Source organism: Anser anser (genome assembly GCF_964211835.1).
Source record: "Anser anser genome assembly, chromosome: 5".
Classification (NCBI taxonomy): Eukaryota; Metazoa; Chordata; class Aves; order Anseriformes; family Anatidae; genus Anser; species Anser anser.
In genome coordinates this window covers 22318506-22334654 of record NC_139725.1, presented here as the reverse complement: position 1 = coordinate 22334654, position 16149 = coordinate 22318506, and the positions used below count along the sequence as shown (strand labels likewise).

The 16149-nt window shown below is 39.8% G+C and overlaps 1 protein-coding gene across 1 annotated transcript in view; it reads left to right on the top strand.

The window, feature by feature from the left end:
- Positions 1–5519: 5519 nt before the first annotated feature.
- AKAP6 (A-kinase anchoring protein 6) overlaps positions 5520–16149 on the top strand; it is a 294067-nt gene continuing 283437 nt past the window's right edge. Inside the window, exon 1 of the mRNA XM_083840099.1 lies at positions 5520–5642. The gene's annotated coding sequence lies outside the window, so the exon portion shown is untranslated. The remainder of the gene's footprint in view (positions 5643–16149) is intronic.

Sequence of the window (16149 nt, the reverse complement as noted above, 5' to 3'; positions counted from 1 at the left end):
CTGAATGCCAAGAAAACGTTTGGTCACAATGAATTGCAGTATCTATATTTTTAGAAACATTTGAATTTGCTGCCTCACTTACTAAAAGGATCAAGACTCTGTCTCATTAAGGCACAACTAAAGTTCAACTTATTAACAGTTTTCAGATGCTTTTTCTGTGAAGGATGAGACCATAAGATTTGAGTCAGGACATCTTTGTGTAATATATTTAGTTTCTTATGGTTTCCCTAGATTGCCAGTAAATTAGCACATATATGGTATCGGGTATCAATAAGCAGTAAGTATTATATACTGTAAGTGCAAGGAAATTAGACCACATATGGCAGCTATTTATTAGCACTTCAAACTCCTAATTACTGTGCTAACTACTGATTATTAATAAGGCTAGGAGTCCTTATGTACACTGCTGTCTGATACCCTGTTGACGGGGGGGAGGGCATACTGCATACAAGGATCTGCTTTTTCCCTGAAATAAACACCACCAAATTTCTTTATGAAAATGGTAGCTTTGCATACTCTGAAACAATTTGCTGAAAAGTAGCTCTTTGAATGGCTATCCATTATTTGAATTATTCTGCATTTGAAGCAATAGCAAGCAAATTTGGACCAGTCTTAAGAAACGTTACCGGGCTTTCAGTTGTGGACAGTTTGGTTTGTTTATCTGGAACAACAGTACAAATAGAAATGTGGGGATAGCCCAGATTTCCATGTGACAGACTTGCCATTGTCAAACTGTACGTGGCAAGCCCTGGCATACCATCATCTGTGTGTGGTGGGTACATGATGAGATTATCCTAACCTGTGGCTGCAGTCGGTTCACCAGGGACCTTTGATTTCCAAGAGCTGCTGCTGATGTGGGCCAGCACAGCGAGGGAGTTTTGAAAGGGGAAGGATGGCAAATGCTTCTCTCCTCCTCTCCCAACAAAGTTATTCTGATTGCTACCTCCACTATTTCACACGTCTATTTTTAAAAGGTTGTCCTAATCAAAAGCCAGTAATGTACAGAACAACCACTGTGTGCATGTTTCTTTCTGTTCACCAGCTGTGTCCTAATGTAAGGATCACTTGTGGTAGTTCCACCTTCTCCTCCTCCTCCCATCTGGGAACCCAGTACCCAGCTCCTCTTCACCCCCCATTCCTTGTTCCTACCCCAACCCTGCTTTTGCCTCTCCCTTATTACTTGGGAGGGTTGTTATTACTAGGGGGTCTTGGTCCACTAGGAAGCTACATAAATGGCATGATGATACCAATAATGCTAATTAGTACATTGTTAATTTTGCATTTGCATATTGTAAAGTTTTAGGGCCTTAGACAATCAAACAGGGACATCACGAAGTGTTACATCATTTGGATATACAATGGTTAGAGCTAATTCCTGTGAAGGCTGAGTGCTTTCGGTTCATCTAGCTGAATCTCTTACGGAAGGTAAACTTCACAGTGCAAAGCTAGGTATAACTCTGAAGTAATAACTCGGCATAGAAGAAAGACATAACCAGTGAAAAGTATCAGCCTGACTCTCTTACAAAATTATGCCAGAGAGAGGAGAGCATTGGAAATGTTTGACAGAAGCAACAGAAGGGAAGGAAATTCAAAGGAACTTATGTGATTTAGGACCATAAGATTTATATATAGTTTTATGTAGGCATGCATAGGACAGACAGGGACTTGGAATTAATAAAATCACCATTAAAAGGTTAGCTGCCGAATTTGTCAATTGGAATTTAGGTATTCTATTCACCTGTCTTTACAAGCCTGAATAAGAAATATAATTAGTCATTAGTCTTGCTTCTGTTATGGATTTAGGAGTCTTATTGATACCAAAATGTGACTTCAATTGCTTGGCTACTTCAAAATGTTAAAGTGTTACTCAATATTTCAGCAGTAAATGCAGGCAGATCAAAGAGAGCATAAGTTGACAGTGGTTGGGGATGCTGAGTTAAGACTCTTGATCAGAAGCAAATAAATCCTGATGCAATATGAGGAAAATGTAATGGATGATCACATCATGTTTGATATAGGGTTTATATATATCAATGGGGAGCTGAAGCCATTTACTTTCAATGCTAGGTCTTTGTCTTGTACGGTGACGGTCATCATAAGGCATAACTTACCCTGCCATGAGGGCTTCCCCCATGTTGCAGGTGTAGGCCCTGCAGGGACTTGACCTAACCAGAAGTCAGTGATGTGCAGAACAAGCCCTGCGCGATGTCAGTAGTGCATTTCTTTTGTCTATTCACCAGCAGCGTCCTAACGTGAGGGATAACTTGTGGTAGTTCCACAGCCTCCTCCTCCCGTCTTTCACATGGCTTCCCCCACAGCCAGTCAGAGGCTTGTCCCAAGGGTATGGCTGGGGAATGGAAATGGTACGAACCAGAGCGAAAGGTTAAATGCGTGGACACTTACTGTGTACCAGCAAAGTCATAGCAACACTTTGTGTATGTGCTCTTATCCAGAAAAGCTGTTAGGTAATTAGATTTAGCCCATTTTCATTGAAATTCATTAGTACAAGCTGCTATATAGACTAATTAGCCCTGCTTGTTAGTCAGCCTAATACTGCACTGATGTGTCTGTCTTGTTTTGGTACTTGAATTAATGCTTTTGGAGGCAGCTTGGGTAGGTCCCCTCAGGTTTGACTTGTGTGATGTACACACACCCCTGCCACACCATTTAACAGCACTGTGCTAGGCCAGCCTGGACATGGAACAAGAGCAGGCAGTTGCAGCTACTCGACGAGGTCAGGTCAAAATTGATCCAGATTAACCCAAATATAATGCTAGCAAACAGCTAGGTATATTACAAAGAACAATATGTAACTTGGGAATATCTAGGATGCAGCTGAAACATGTTGTGAGACTTCTTTTTCCTTGCTAAACAAAATCAACATTTTTGCAGCTGGGATGTATATGCAGTTGTCTCTTCACTTTACTAAAAGTAGCCTTCAGCAAAATGGCTTCAAATCTTGAAAACACATTAAAGACATTAAAGTAGTGGGAAGTGTATTTTCTTCTTTTATAGGTATATCTTTTGGTCAGTGCTTTAATGCAATGATTGATGAAAATGTTGTCTATGGCTGACATCTGGGATTATTAATGGATGTAGAATCAAATTTCTTTGGCATTAGAGGAAAAGGGTGATCTGTGTCTCTCTAGATAAAATGTTCAAATGGGAATGGACCTTCAGATTAATTTTAGGTATTACATTTTAAACCTGTCAGGCTAATAAACGATGCTTATTGCTCCTATTGCTGAGGTCTGTATAACACATGAAAATGTGTAACTTGGTAGTGGATAAGAACAAGAGTTTTGAATTCTATAGCTAAAACCAGAAGCTTTGACGTGCAAAATTTTAACTGAAGCCATAAGGACATCGAGTAAGATGCAAACAGACAAGTTCAGAAGGTTGTGCTTCACTCTGTAATTGTTACATTTTACAGCACTCCACGAGTTAAAAGTAGAGCACTGCACAAGGCTGCTATTGTGAGAAGCCAACTCAAGGATTTTTAATGCTGTAAGACAAAGGGTTCCCTTAGCTAAAAATAATCTTTTTTTCCTCCTGCTCCTAAGCTTCTTCCTCCAGGGAGCAGATTCATTATGCTGCGGGTACGTGCTCAGTGCATTGCAGGAGTTGCTGAGATTTATGACGTCATGGCTCTAAGCCTTCCTCTTCTGCCACAAGGTCTGCACTCGGAGCTGGTGCCCTTTGTGTCTCGCTGAAACGCCACTTTCATGTACTAATGTGCTTTTTACCTGCGTAGAAAACAGCATTTGCCATTCTAGGTCAGTAAATTTGCAAAGGGAAAGCATGGATAAAGAAAGTGGGCTTTTCATTGTAACACAAAGCTTTGCCTCAATTTTAGGGCTTGCTAATCAAACAAAACAAAATACACACCTCATCAAGATTTTACACGGTTCACTTGTCAGGCAGAAGTGTGCCTGGAATCCATTTCCAGCAGAGGTCAAAGATCACAAGTGCTCAGGCAGCCAAGGGAATGATTCCCCTGTAACACTTTTGCTGTGTTTTGATGAAAGTGAAAGCCATGTGGTACATGGATGAAAAAGCAAACAGATTTTTTTTTTTCTGTGGCAGCGCCGAATTTTGAAGCTAAGCACAGCAGGTAGGAAGAGTCTAATATTTGAAAAGCGCTGGTACATCGAGACACCAAAGCACTTTATGTCTGTCTTTTTAACCCCTTGCTACATTTCTTACACAAGTCTGTGTTTTTAAGAATCACAATAGTGTGTTTTTTTTTTTTTCTTTTCTTTTTTCTCCTAAGAGCCTGGGTACTTCTCTTAATTAATCCCTCACTGGGAGTGGGAGAATTATATGTATATGTAACACATGGGAGGTCATAGCATGGCAAGTGATATGTATAACATCTTAATTGAAGAAATATACTTCCCCAGTAGAAATGACCATGTTAACTTAAATATGTGATTAATATATATATGAATATTACCTAAGGACAAGGCTAAAAGCCAAGTTTATAATTCATTTACTAAGGCTTTTTCGACTGTGCCAGAAATAATACCTTGTTCATTTGTTTGGTTATACAATTATATTCTTCTGACAGAATATTTCCTTTCCATGGATTGCACGCCTCTTGCTTTCTACCCCTGTGACTGTTATATAGTGTTGATTCTATTGTATTGCCTCTTTTTGAGGGTCATTTAATGCAAATGCTTCTGTCCGTTATATATGCAGCTTGTTTATTATGCATTTTACTGAAGCTTGATGAACATGTAATTTTTATAAGATAATAAATACTAATACTGCAAAAGCCACCTCGAAAAAAAATTATCAAGGGATTTTATGACTCAAGGGATCAGTAATGGAATACAGAGTTTTTCACCTCTAGGGCACTGATTCAAATATAACCTAGGTCATTAGTGAGCAAAAATCATTACGAGCAGCTGTTCAGTGACCTACAGAATGTGAAATGAGTTTGTGGTCTCAATACAATTTCTACTACATGTGTACACAGATAACAGAAAAATCACAGTGAAAGTTGGCCTCCTTGTTGGCATTCTCACTGAAGAAACTAAAATCTAAACAGATGCATGAAGTGACTAAATGGCTCTCACATTTGTGAGTATGAAAAGCATTTGACTGATATAAGGAAGGAGAGAAATCCTATTGACAGCATGTTTAAGAAAATGTACAGCTGACAGTTATTGATTGAAAATCCTCTCTCCTCTAATAAGGATGGATTCCCTTTCAAGTGACTGCTGCTGTGGACATCTGAAGGTCTTGAATTAGGCCTGTAGTGATTTCATTGTAGTTAACATATTATGCCGCCAACGAAGCAAAGAATCGTGGGTTGAAATAACAAAGCATTTAGGATTGCCAAGAGATGAATTTCAGTTTCTTAAAGTTTAGGTGGGGATTGTGCTGCAGCACAAACAATGTGGGTGGAAAAATGTTGTGGGTGGTGGGAGGGATTTCATGGCAGCTCTTTCCACATGACTGAATTAGTTATTGCCTTATCTTCTAAACCAGTTATGTGTTCTTGCCTCAGCTGATGGATGTAGGAAGAAGATAGATTTTTTTCTTGGCCTTTTTGCTAAGAACAAATGTATCCTCAGCTTACTATCTGATACATCTTCCGTGACAGCCCTTGCAGTGACATAAATTTGATGAGCTCTGTAAGTCATTTCCATCTTAAACTACAGTGCAATTAGAGCTTAACTGAGCTAAAGATTTGACACTGAGCAAATTTTCTTCCTGTCTCTGTGATTTTATAGAATTTGCTAAGTTCCTGGTTGCATTAATTTCTTCTTCTTTTCTTCCAGTATTCCTAGCAAATGAATAGGCAGTGTTATAAATGCTTTCATATTTTTAGACAATTGATAAGTTTTGTCACAGTTTATGGTGGGGTTGGGCCTTTTTTTTTTTTTTTTAAGAAGAACTACAAACTTGATTTCACTTCAGAAAATCTTTATGAGAATAAGAAAGATGTAGCCATTCTGTCCCTGTTACACTTAGTTAAACAGGCTAATTTGGGATAAATCATCTGTGAAGATGCCACAGGAAAAATATCTGCAAATGAGGTTCCTGGCTGCATTGCTTTTAGGACTGTGTACAATTTATCTGGGTATGACACTAAGTGATAGCTGCTAAGGAGGAGATATGGACTGCATAAAGCTATGCTCACTGCTGCAAAGAGTGGACAAGGTGGTTATGGGGGTGTGTACATAACCATAATGGCTGTCAGATCTGAGGTATTTTAGCTTGGCAGCAAACTGCCTTCCTTTTGTGTACTGCTCCAGTAACTTATCTTCATTTTACTAAAGCCCATTTAGTCATAATTTTCTCTGCACCACCCTGATGCCCATTAACTATTACAAGTAGCTTTGCAAAGTAGATTATCCCCTGTATAGTGAAAACCTCCTTGTCAGAAGCTGGGAACTATTTGCAGGGTTCCCTCCAGCTCATTCGTCTGGGGGAGGGAACAAGCTGTTCTTACTGAGGAACTCAAGTATTTAGCACCAAAACCAGGCAGCTTTAGATGACTATGCAAGATCTCTGCGAAAGGACTTAAGCAAGTATACTGCTTCCTTTCCTTCATTCCTGCATGCCCTATGTTCTGGCAGTGTGAAAGCCTAAAAGCTGTCAGCTGGAACAAGCATCCATTTGGTACTGCATGGGGTTGCTTATCAAGGGGAGAATTTGCAAGATAGACAAGGTGAATCAATACTGATCCTGCGTGGCTATACTTCTGAGTAGACCCAGCAAGCTCTAGAGATGGTACCTTCATGGACAGGGGACATTGGGCCTACTCTGAAATGCCTCTCTCTTAGCTCTTATACAAAATTTCTTGAGGATCAGAGAAAAAGTAGAATGACAGAAATTCCCCCCATTAAACTGCCTGTGTGAGGTCTACTTGCTTTTATTTCCTCTCTCCTTCGTGGTGTAGCAAATAGTTTAGTGTGAGCAGGGGCAGGCATTTTATTAATGTATGCCTTATTAGTTATCTTCCATTAAGAAAAAAACAAGGCCTGAGAATTTGTTCCTGTCCTAAAGAGAAGACAATTTAGGTAGATGAGAAAGGCACAGATGAAACAGATTTGACACACTGCCACTGCTGTTTCCCAGGTAGGAGCTAAGGCATAGAGACATGACTCACCTGAGGCCATATGAAGAACCTGTGAACCATCAGGTTGACAAATCCATTTCCTGAATTTCAGCAGCAGAGTCACTTTTTTTTTTTCCCCAGCTCAGGTCAGGAATAAGATTCATCTTTTTCATACATGAAATATAAGCACTTAAAATGCGTTTTTCTGTGACAAGAATGCTGTTAATTGCCCTGGCTTTTCTCAGATGTAGGGCAATATCTCTGTAGAAGCATAGTCCCATTGCTATGAACAGAAGCTATTCTTAAACTCCTCTAAATTACCTTGGAGACACTGGCCGCTTTAAACTGAAAAAACAAAATCCAGTAAAAGATACTTTTAAAAGTTTGCTCGTGGTACCCCAAACGTACTAATGTGTTTCAGTTGAATTATTTTTTTAGCTTAGATTTGGCTTGCCTGACTGTAGAAGTGGGAGAAAGGCACAGCAATTCCACTTCCCAGGTCAGCTTGCTGACACTGCGTAGACAGGGTGGAGATGAAATTGGGATGCCTCTGAAAGCCTGATGGGCTTGCACAAAAAAGGCCAGCTTCTTGCAAACCTATTTACCCAATCTACAGGGCCAGAACAGGAGGCAGGGATGATGCTGGCGAGGCTGCTCTCACTATGGTGGACACTGAAGCTGTCAAACAGCACAGCCCAGCTTCTCGTAGCTGTTCCGTGTGCATGTGGGCAACACATTCAGTCAGATGATGTACTTTCTTCCTGACAAGCAAAAGTGATCTAAAAATCCCATTTTTTACACTTCACAAAAATTTTAATCGCTTTAAGCTGATTTTTAAACGCCTTTGTAATTTGATTTTCTGGCTTCAACAGACTTGGGAATCCTTTTTCAACAAAAACATGGACATTTTCACAAGTTGAAGAGGATATTTGTCATTGAGACAAGGTCATGTTAGGCCTCCTCAGCACGTGACTGTGTTTACTGCCATTCCTGTGCTGTATACTTGGTATCACAGCTTTAACAATTCTGTCTGTTTTAACTGGCTTTTGCCCTGACTTCTAGTTATCTTTTACTTTTTTTTTTCTGAAATAACTACAACAATCGGTTCCACTAAAAGATATTTCATAAGTTGTTTTTTTTTAAGCCTCTTAAAAGGCCAGCTACTCATACAATGTAGCAGGGCTGGAGGCCTTTCTGCAGGGTGTGAGGATTACTCCTGCTGCTGATCCTCAAAGGGGAAATTGCTGTTTATTGATTGAAGGTGCAGATGAACCTGGGAGGATCAGTACAAAAGCAGAGAGGGATTCTTATGTAAATGCAAAACGTCTCCTTTGTCTGCTGTAAAAAAAAAGGGGGGAGGGGGGCAGATTGACACTGAGAGAGATAAGATGGGGAGAGCCATCAAAAACATGGTCTTGGGCAAGAGTTGCTTCCCTTCTTAATCTGCTACAGTCAGTTATAGCCAGTTTAGGCAAATGTAGGAGAGGAACACAAATGTAAGCTCTAGTTCAGAGAAGTGACTTAAAACTTGTGTGTAAGGAGGGAGCCTGTGGTGAGTGAGCCAGGGAGCAGGGCTTCGGGCTCAGCCCCAGGCCTCTCCCCTCTGTGGTGCAGGAGGACATCTCCGCCTTCTGGACATGGAGGTGCTCACAAATTGCTCCAGGCTGCACAGAACCTTGATCCCAAGCCTCATGTTTAATCCTGAATCCATGTCCTGCTCCCCGAGAGCTGATGACCAGCACCTTACTCTTCTCTGACAGACCCAGAGGCACTGGCCTGCTGCATGGTCAGAGCACGGCTCTCTGCAGCCTGGGGCCGAGGGCCTTCCCCACACATGCCCCGTGCTCTCATTACCCATGCTGAAACAGTTTTTAAAAGCCGCTTTATATTGAGCTTCTTTTTCTGAAGCTTTAGTATCTGATAACTCATCCAATGTGAGGTTATTGCCCTCCAGGCTGGTTTTGTTTATATTAAAATATGATCCTCTTTCTTATCCAAATTGCTTTCATATCCATTTCCGTTCAGATAACTGAGGAATTACTGGACAGCATATGTGCAAAGCCTTCATTTGCATAACAATGTTTGAGTAGGTCATGATGACTAAGCAGTTTAATCTCCTGTTTGTGATCTTCCTTAAACCTTTGTTATATCATATGGATAAATTGCACTGTTCCAATTAGCACAGAATTAATTGTTTCGGGATTTATTTTGCTTGGGTGGTAGGACTTTTATTGTGGTAATTCTGTGACAAGACAGAGGTTGGTTAGAACCATTATTGGTCAACTGTGTGGTCTTTCTGCCACCTTGTGGAGAAGGATCACTAAACTGTTGAGATGAAACTGAAAAGAAGAGAGTTATTAAAATTCATGTCTTTCATAAATGCATCTAGGAACTGCCTGTAGCAGAGTGAAAATTGTTGCTCTCTCCAAAAGCTTTTTTTTTTTTTTAAAAAAGTGCTGACATCAGCCCACATCACTAACATGTGAACCACTTGCACCTGTACTAAACTATTACCACATGTAATGCCTAGTTTTTTTTTTTTTTCCACACCCTATCCCTACCTTCATTACACCAATCCCCCTGCCCTCCCTGCCTCCATGACTCACCCATTTTGAGCAATATGTTTTGATGCGATTGTCCTCTCTTGGACCTGTAACTTCACAGTTAGGCTGAGTGAGTTGGGGTTGTTCAACCCGAAGAGAAGACTGTGGGGAGACCTTCCAGTACCTAAAGGGGGCCTACAGGAAAGCTGGTGAGGGACTCTTTGTCAGGGGGTGTAGTGATAGCACGGGGGTGAATGGCTTTAAACTAAAAGAGGGCAGATCTAGATTAGATACAAGAAAGAAATTCTTTACTCGGAGGGTGGTGAGGCACTGGAACAGGCTGCCTAAAGAAACTGTGGATGATCCCTCCCTGACAGTGTTCGAGGCCAGGCTGGATGGGGCTTTGAGCAACATGGTCTGGTGGGAGGTGTTCCTGTGCAGGGCAGGGGGGTTGGAATTAGATGGTCTTTAAGGTCCCTTCCAACCCAAACCTGTCTATGATTCTATAGCTTATTTTAAAAAGGTTACCTTGCCTGATCTCTAATTCAATCATAGTACATGCAGTTAAGAGATGCACCAGCCTCTCTATTCATTGGACATGATGAATGTTGGTGAGTACTGAACAGTATTTGTTCCTGTCCTCTGTTCCTGGCTGAGCCCCTAGCATCCAGCCTGTATGTAGACACTGAAATTATACATTTGCCAAACAGGGAAATTTCTGCCAAGGGTGACCAGGTTATCCAAACATGAATTTCATCTAAAAGCATGATTTGGTTCACTCCGACATGTCAGAAATTGTTATGTGACTATGTTTAAGCTCCCTATTGCTCATATGCAAAACTTTAAAGTTCTTTGCCGTATACTGTACATAGCTCTGTGTATTACAGATCTTCACCAAGCCAGTAGATGAAATCCTACTTAAAGAATGCTGGCATTTGAGAGTCAGGTGAGGAGTGTCTCCTGCATTTTCCTTCTTCCCTTACTTCTCTGCTCTGTACAGAAGAGAATCCAGCTTTTCCTCTTCCACGTGTTGGAGCTTCAAGGAAGTGGAAAAGGTCCATTTTGTCCACTCCCACTTCAGTTTTGTATTTTTGCTGATTATGCAAACACTTTGAACAAGGAATGGAAAGAAAAAGCCCCTCTGATTTAGAGTGTTTTACGAAGGTGGATTATTCAAACAGAAAGTTTTCCTGAAAACTGTGAATATTTGTTGTGTGTGCTACCATTAGAATGACACATGCTAAACAAATTTGGGTTCATTTTGTGCGAGGTATACATTAAGACATGTCAAACAGTCATATGCTGTTCTAAACAAAATAAAGGGTAGGGAAATGGGGATACGTAAGGCAAAAAATGTCATTAATCTGTTATATACCTAACGAGATAGGGAATGACTGACTGATGCTGCAGATTCATAGATTTGTGAATAATTTAACCCATTTAAAAGCATGGTAAAAGAGGCTATTGATATGAGTAAGATTCCCCATATGCATGAGAATATATATGACTTTCTGAAGTATAATATCATGTAGACAGTGTGTGTTAAAGTCCTCAAATAAAGTCAGATGTCTTTTATTTCAGTCAAATTCTACAAAACATTTATATTCTTCAATATGAGTGCATCTATGGATTACAATGTGGAACTTTTCTTTTTAATTGAATTTATATGATTACATATCTATATTATCAATTATTAGAATTTCTGAATTATTTCAAGCTTAAACACACAACTTACAATTTTAAATGACAGCATTATACTCTTTAGAGAAGAAAACAGGAAAGGTTTCTTTGCTAGCTTGGCTTTCTTTCCCATTGTAGCTCTTCAGAGAAAGAACTTGTGCATTAGTTTATCTTTCTTTTATTTGTTGTCTTTTTTGCCTGATAAGAACAAAAGATACAGCATAAATATTGATGGTAAGAGTATCTGTATCTCGTTTTCGATTAGCCGTGTAATTCCAATCCCCATAAAGATGCCTTTCCCAATTCCACTGTGCAATGCCCTGACTTCTCACAGCTCTGGGTGACAGAAATCTACTGGGATTTTCTCCAAGAACTGTAGCAAGTGACCAACACTTTGTGGAATGTTTATGGGGAAAGCATTTTCAGTTTGGCAGTTTTTCTTTCAGTTCACTTGGCTTTCTTCTTACGTTTCACTGCCAGATGTAGCAAAGAACACAGTCTCAAGCTTTTGCCTGTGTTTTAACATGTAGTTAAATACAAGTTGTGAACATAATCATATTGGAGAATAAAAATAAAATCGGTTAGCATGCTGTGTCTTATGATATTTTCAACTCAATATAGGCCAAAGCAGTAAAGCAGAAGAAAACACGAATTAGATGCCTATGTCACTCAGTTTTCGTCTTTAGAGAACAGAGGAGGCAGATTTTCTGTGTTGCAAGTTTCTGTATTAAATCTTTCAGTCATGTTAGCTATCTTGGCAGTCAGTCAGGAGAAATGTATGCAATTTTTCCTTTCTGCTGAGAATGAATATCACAACATGAAATTGCTTTAATTGCTGTGACTGTTAATTATCATCCTTATCTATTCCACTGCTCTGTTGAGGATTAGTTCTGTGGTAAGTACCTGGATGCTATTTCATTCTGTTAGCTGAGCCCTGGCAAGTTAATTGCAAAGAGCTTTGAAGGGGGCTGTACGAGGGAAGCAGACACAAAAGGTCTTATAACTGAGAAGGCGGCAATTCCCACTCCCTGGAGGGTCTGGCTGTATGCTACGGCTCTCTAGCCTGTAACAACTTTTATCAGCTCTGAAATCTCTCCTTCCCTTGAGGTATACATACAAAAGCTGAGGCTCAGGGTAGTTCTGCATAGATGATGTTATCAAGACAGATATCTGTGCTTAAGAAAGAAAAAAATCTGTTTTTCACTCCTTGAAACTACACTCAAAATTCAGCTGCTTCAGGCTGAGATAATTTTACAAAGAAGGAAGACTGCTACAGAGGTATACTGTGTACCTCCACAGGCCTTCAGTGCCTATGTCACTAAGGGAAAAACTGTGTTTTGTCTGTGTAAATAAGAAGAATATCATTGGGAACTAGACATCTGATGGATCAACATTGTTGAGCCTTAATTCCATACTGTGCAGGACGGGGCCTAATACTTAAGAAATACTTTGCAAATTCACAGCAGGAAAGTTATTCTCTGTTTTGTCCGTTTACTCCTCCTTCCTGTTATGTTGTTATAAGGGAAAAAAAAAATTTACACTGGAATGTGTCCAGATCCTTCAGAGAGCCAAGCGCATCTAAAACCCTGAGCAGAATATTTTGATTAGAGGAGTTAAATAAAGTGCTGCAATGCAGTATCACAAAGGTTGCATTTGCTGGCTCTCCATCATGTTAGTGTAGGCAGCTAGGTGGGCTACAGCCTGTGTTTCATATACATTAAAAATATTTCCCTGTTGAATGAGCAATGCAAGTAGTAGGGAAATGATTTCTCCACACATTTTCGCATATACAATTCAAAATACTTTATTTAAAAACCTGCTGAACTATCCCTGCTCAGACTAGAAATGCTGGATGCTAAAAAGGTTTTACATTATTATCTCTTTATTTAAGGAATTTGCCTTAGAGCATGTGGCCTTTTAACATGAAAAATAAATTATATGTTACATTTAAACACCTACGAAAAAAAAATCCATTCTCTCAAAATTCACACTTCAGCCAATTAAGGAAATTTATTGCTCTCATATGACATATGATATGCAAACTCCGAGAATTTTAATATATACCATATGTAGAGCAATCCTGTGGTAAAGTATAAAATGTTTTAGTCTTTTGTATTACCTTCACTTCTTTTCTTCAGAGGGCTAGACATCCTTCCCTGAAAGAAAACAGTGAAGTTGGGGTTTTATTGTTTTCCCTGTGTAGTTTTTATGAAGAGCTGTGATTGGGCCTGGAGGGCAGTGGCTGAACCAAATGAAGTAGTAGCTACTGAATAAAACCTTTTGATAAGTGTGTAAATATAAAACCTGTTTCATAGAACAACTCAGAAGAGCTATTCTGAAAAGCGAGACAAAGTGGTGGTTGAAGCCCAGTGTCAGAATTTGGAAGAATTTCTTCTAGGTCCTAACTGCTATTTTGCAAAATAAAAGTTCGAGAATAAAGAATTATCCATGACATTTAGAATTGTAAATGGCCAGGTTAATCTTCAATGTAGGACTTGGGAGCTTAGTATTTTGTTGCACACCAATTTCATCCAAATGATTATCATGCTCTGCTGTAGAGTGGTAGTCTATAAGTGAGTCATTCTATCTGAATAGGCTGAAATCCAGACTGAAGTGATCCGATAGTCTCATTCAATATGGCAAGAAGGGGAAAAATTAGCCTTTCAATGAATGCGAGATGGTTTCATTGCAACTATTTCAGTGTAATGCCCTTAGTAAGCTTTAGCGTGTTTCACATCCTGTGGTGACTTCACCTCCTTCACGCTTCTATGCAAAAGCTTAAACAGAGAGAAACTCTGTGTTGAGATGTGCAATCTGTTGCCAACCAGTTCCATCTTGTCCACTGTTAATAGCATTCAGGCTGTTGCAAATGAAGCTAAGAAATGTCTTTTGCAGACAGTAGGATTTTCCCTATGTTCCCCTGCAAAATCTGTGTAGAGGGAATGTCCATATGTTTCCCTGTCTTTGAGCCAAACGGTGTTGTGGGATGATGTTCATACTCTCATTATCTCAGAGGTTCCATACAATGATATCATTCATGGAATGACAGAATGTCTTTTGAAAGCTCTGGAAACAGGCTGACACCTCCCATTGAAGCTGTCAGAACGTAGCTGCTCTCTCTCAGAAGCAGGAAATACTCGGAGGGCTGGAGGCAGCATGATTCAGGCTGATGCGTCTGGTGTCCCGGGCTCGGGGAGCAGTGTCTGGGGAGACTTGCTTGTCAGATTGGTTTCAACTCTAAAAAAGAAACGAAGAGAAGAGGAAAAAATATTTGAAATTATAGTGAATTTAGACACAAACTTGTTCTGCTTTTACACAGACAGCTTTACAAGAACGGCAGAGGGGAAATTTTAGTCCTTCCTCCCTCTATTAGCTACCGAGTTGCTTTTCTCTATTCCATTATGGCGCTGGTAATTCATACGCTCTTGCCTGTTGTAAGTTCCCACTGCTATTTCTTAGTTTCCCTGAAGTCAGAGAGAGACCATGATATTGCCATTAGTATATGCAGCATATATAGTGCATATATTTTTATAGTATCTTGTCATTTTCCTACTTTCCACTCCCATCCAAACAAAAACAAAACCATCAACAACAAACACCACCAAAACCCCCAAATAAACCTTCAGCATCTTCACGAGGAGGGTAGAGTAGCGCAGGAGCAGGTTAACACAGAGAGGCTGTGGAAGCTCCATCCTTGGAGGTTTTCATGACATGGCTAGACAAAGCTGCGGCTGCCCTGATCTTGGGTTGGCAACAGCCCAACATTATTCAAGCCACAGGTTGAAACAAAGACTTCCAGAGGTTCCTTCCAACTAAAATTTCTGTGATTCACCTCTCCTCTGCAGCCGTGAGCTATAAAACCTCAAGGGGCCATGACCCAGTATAACAGAAAGATTCAGTTCTCATCTTTCACAGTGGAGCTGCATCTTCTGCCAGTGTAACACGCATGCTTGTTCTTGCCTTGCACTAAGATTTGTCAACACACCTAATATTATGGAATCTTTGACATTTTGGTCACTTCAGAAAAGAAGGCAAAGGAGGGAAAAAGAGAGAGGAACACTAGTGTCAATACTTTCAGAGAAAGAGTTGCCAATGAAAAGACGGATGGAGTGGAAACTCACACTGTATAAGACAGAACATTTTGGAGGTTCAAAACTTACATGGTCCTATGCATACCTGTTGCTTTTGTGAAAATTTGGATGGTGACTAAGTACAATTTACTGTGCATATTGCCAAAAGGAGATGATGCATTGAAATAGGCAGATATTTTCATTTTCCTGGCAAGATCTGGTTAAACCTGTCACATCAGTCATCCCACTGGAAGAAAGCATACGTCTTTAATTAGCCTGGAAATAACATCGGTGATGTGCCCAAAGGCATTTCTGGGATCTCTCTCTTAAAATTCTGGCATAAAATTTATTGGAGGATTCTTGGGATAATTCTCTGTTCTCTTTCTGAGTTTCCAAAAGGCCCTGTGGATAATGTTCAGCTATTTCTACATCTTAGAAAAATACATCTGGAACATACACTTTTGAAAGCTAGAAACTTTAGTATTTTCACAAATTGCCCTAGGATATGGAATCTATGAATTCCCATCTCTTTTCAGTTTACAAAAAATGTCTCTCATGCACTATGCAATAAATACTTAACCCTCTATCTATGTTTCAGAGAAACTGTAAAGTTTTATAGGGAAGTCTAGCTTACGAGAGGGTTGTTTATTAAATTATGCTGCATTATTGAGCCTGGGTAGCTCTTTGCATTATTATTGAAAATATTTTAAAGCTTACTGCTAAAAACAAACAAATAACTGTTTTCAAGTAGGAAAACACATATAATCTTTGTCCCTTCACCATC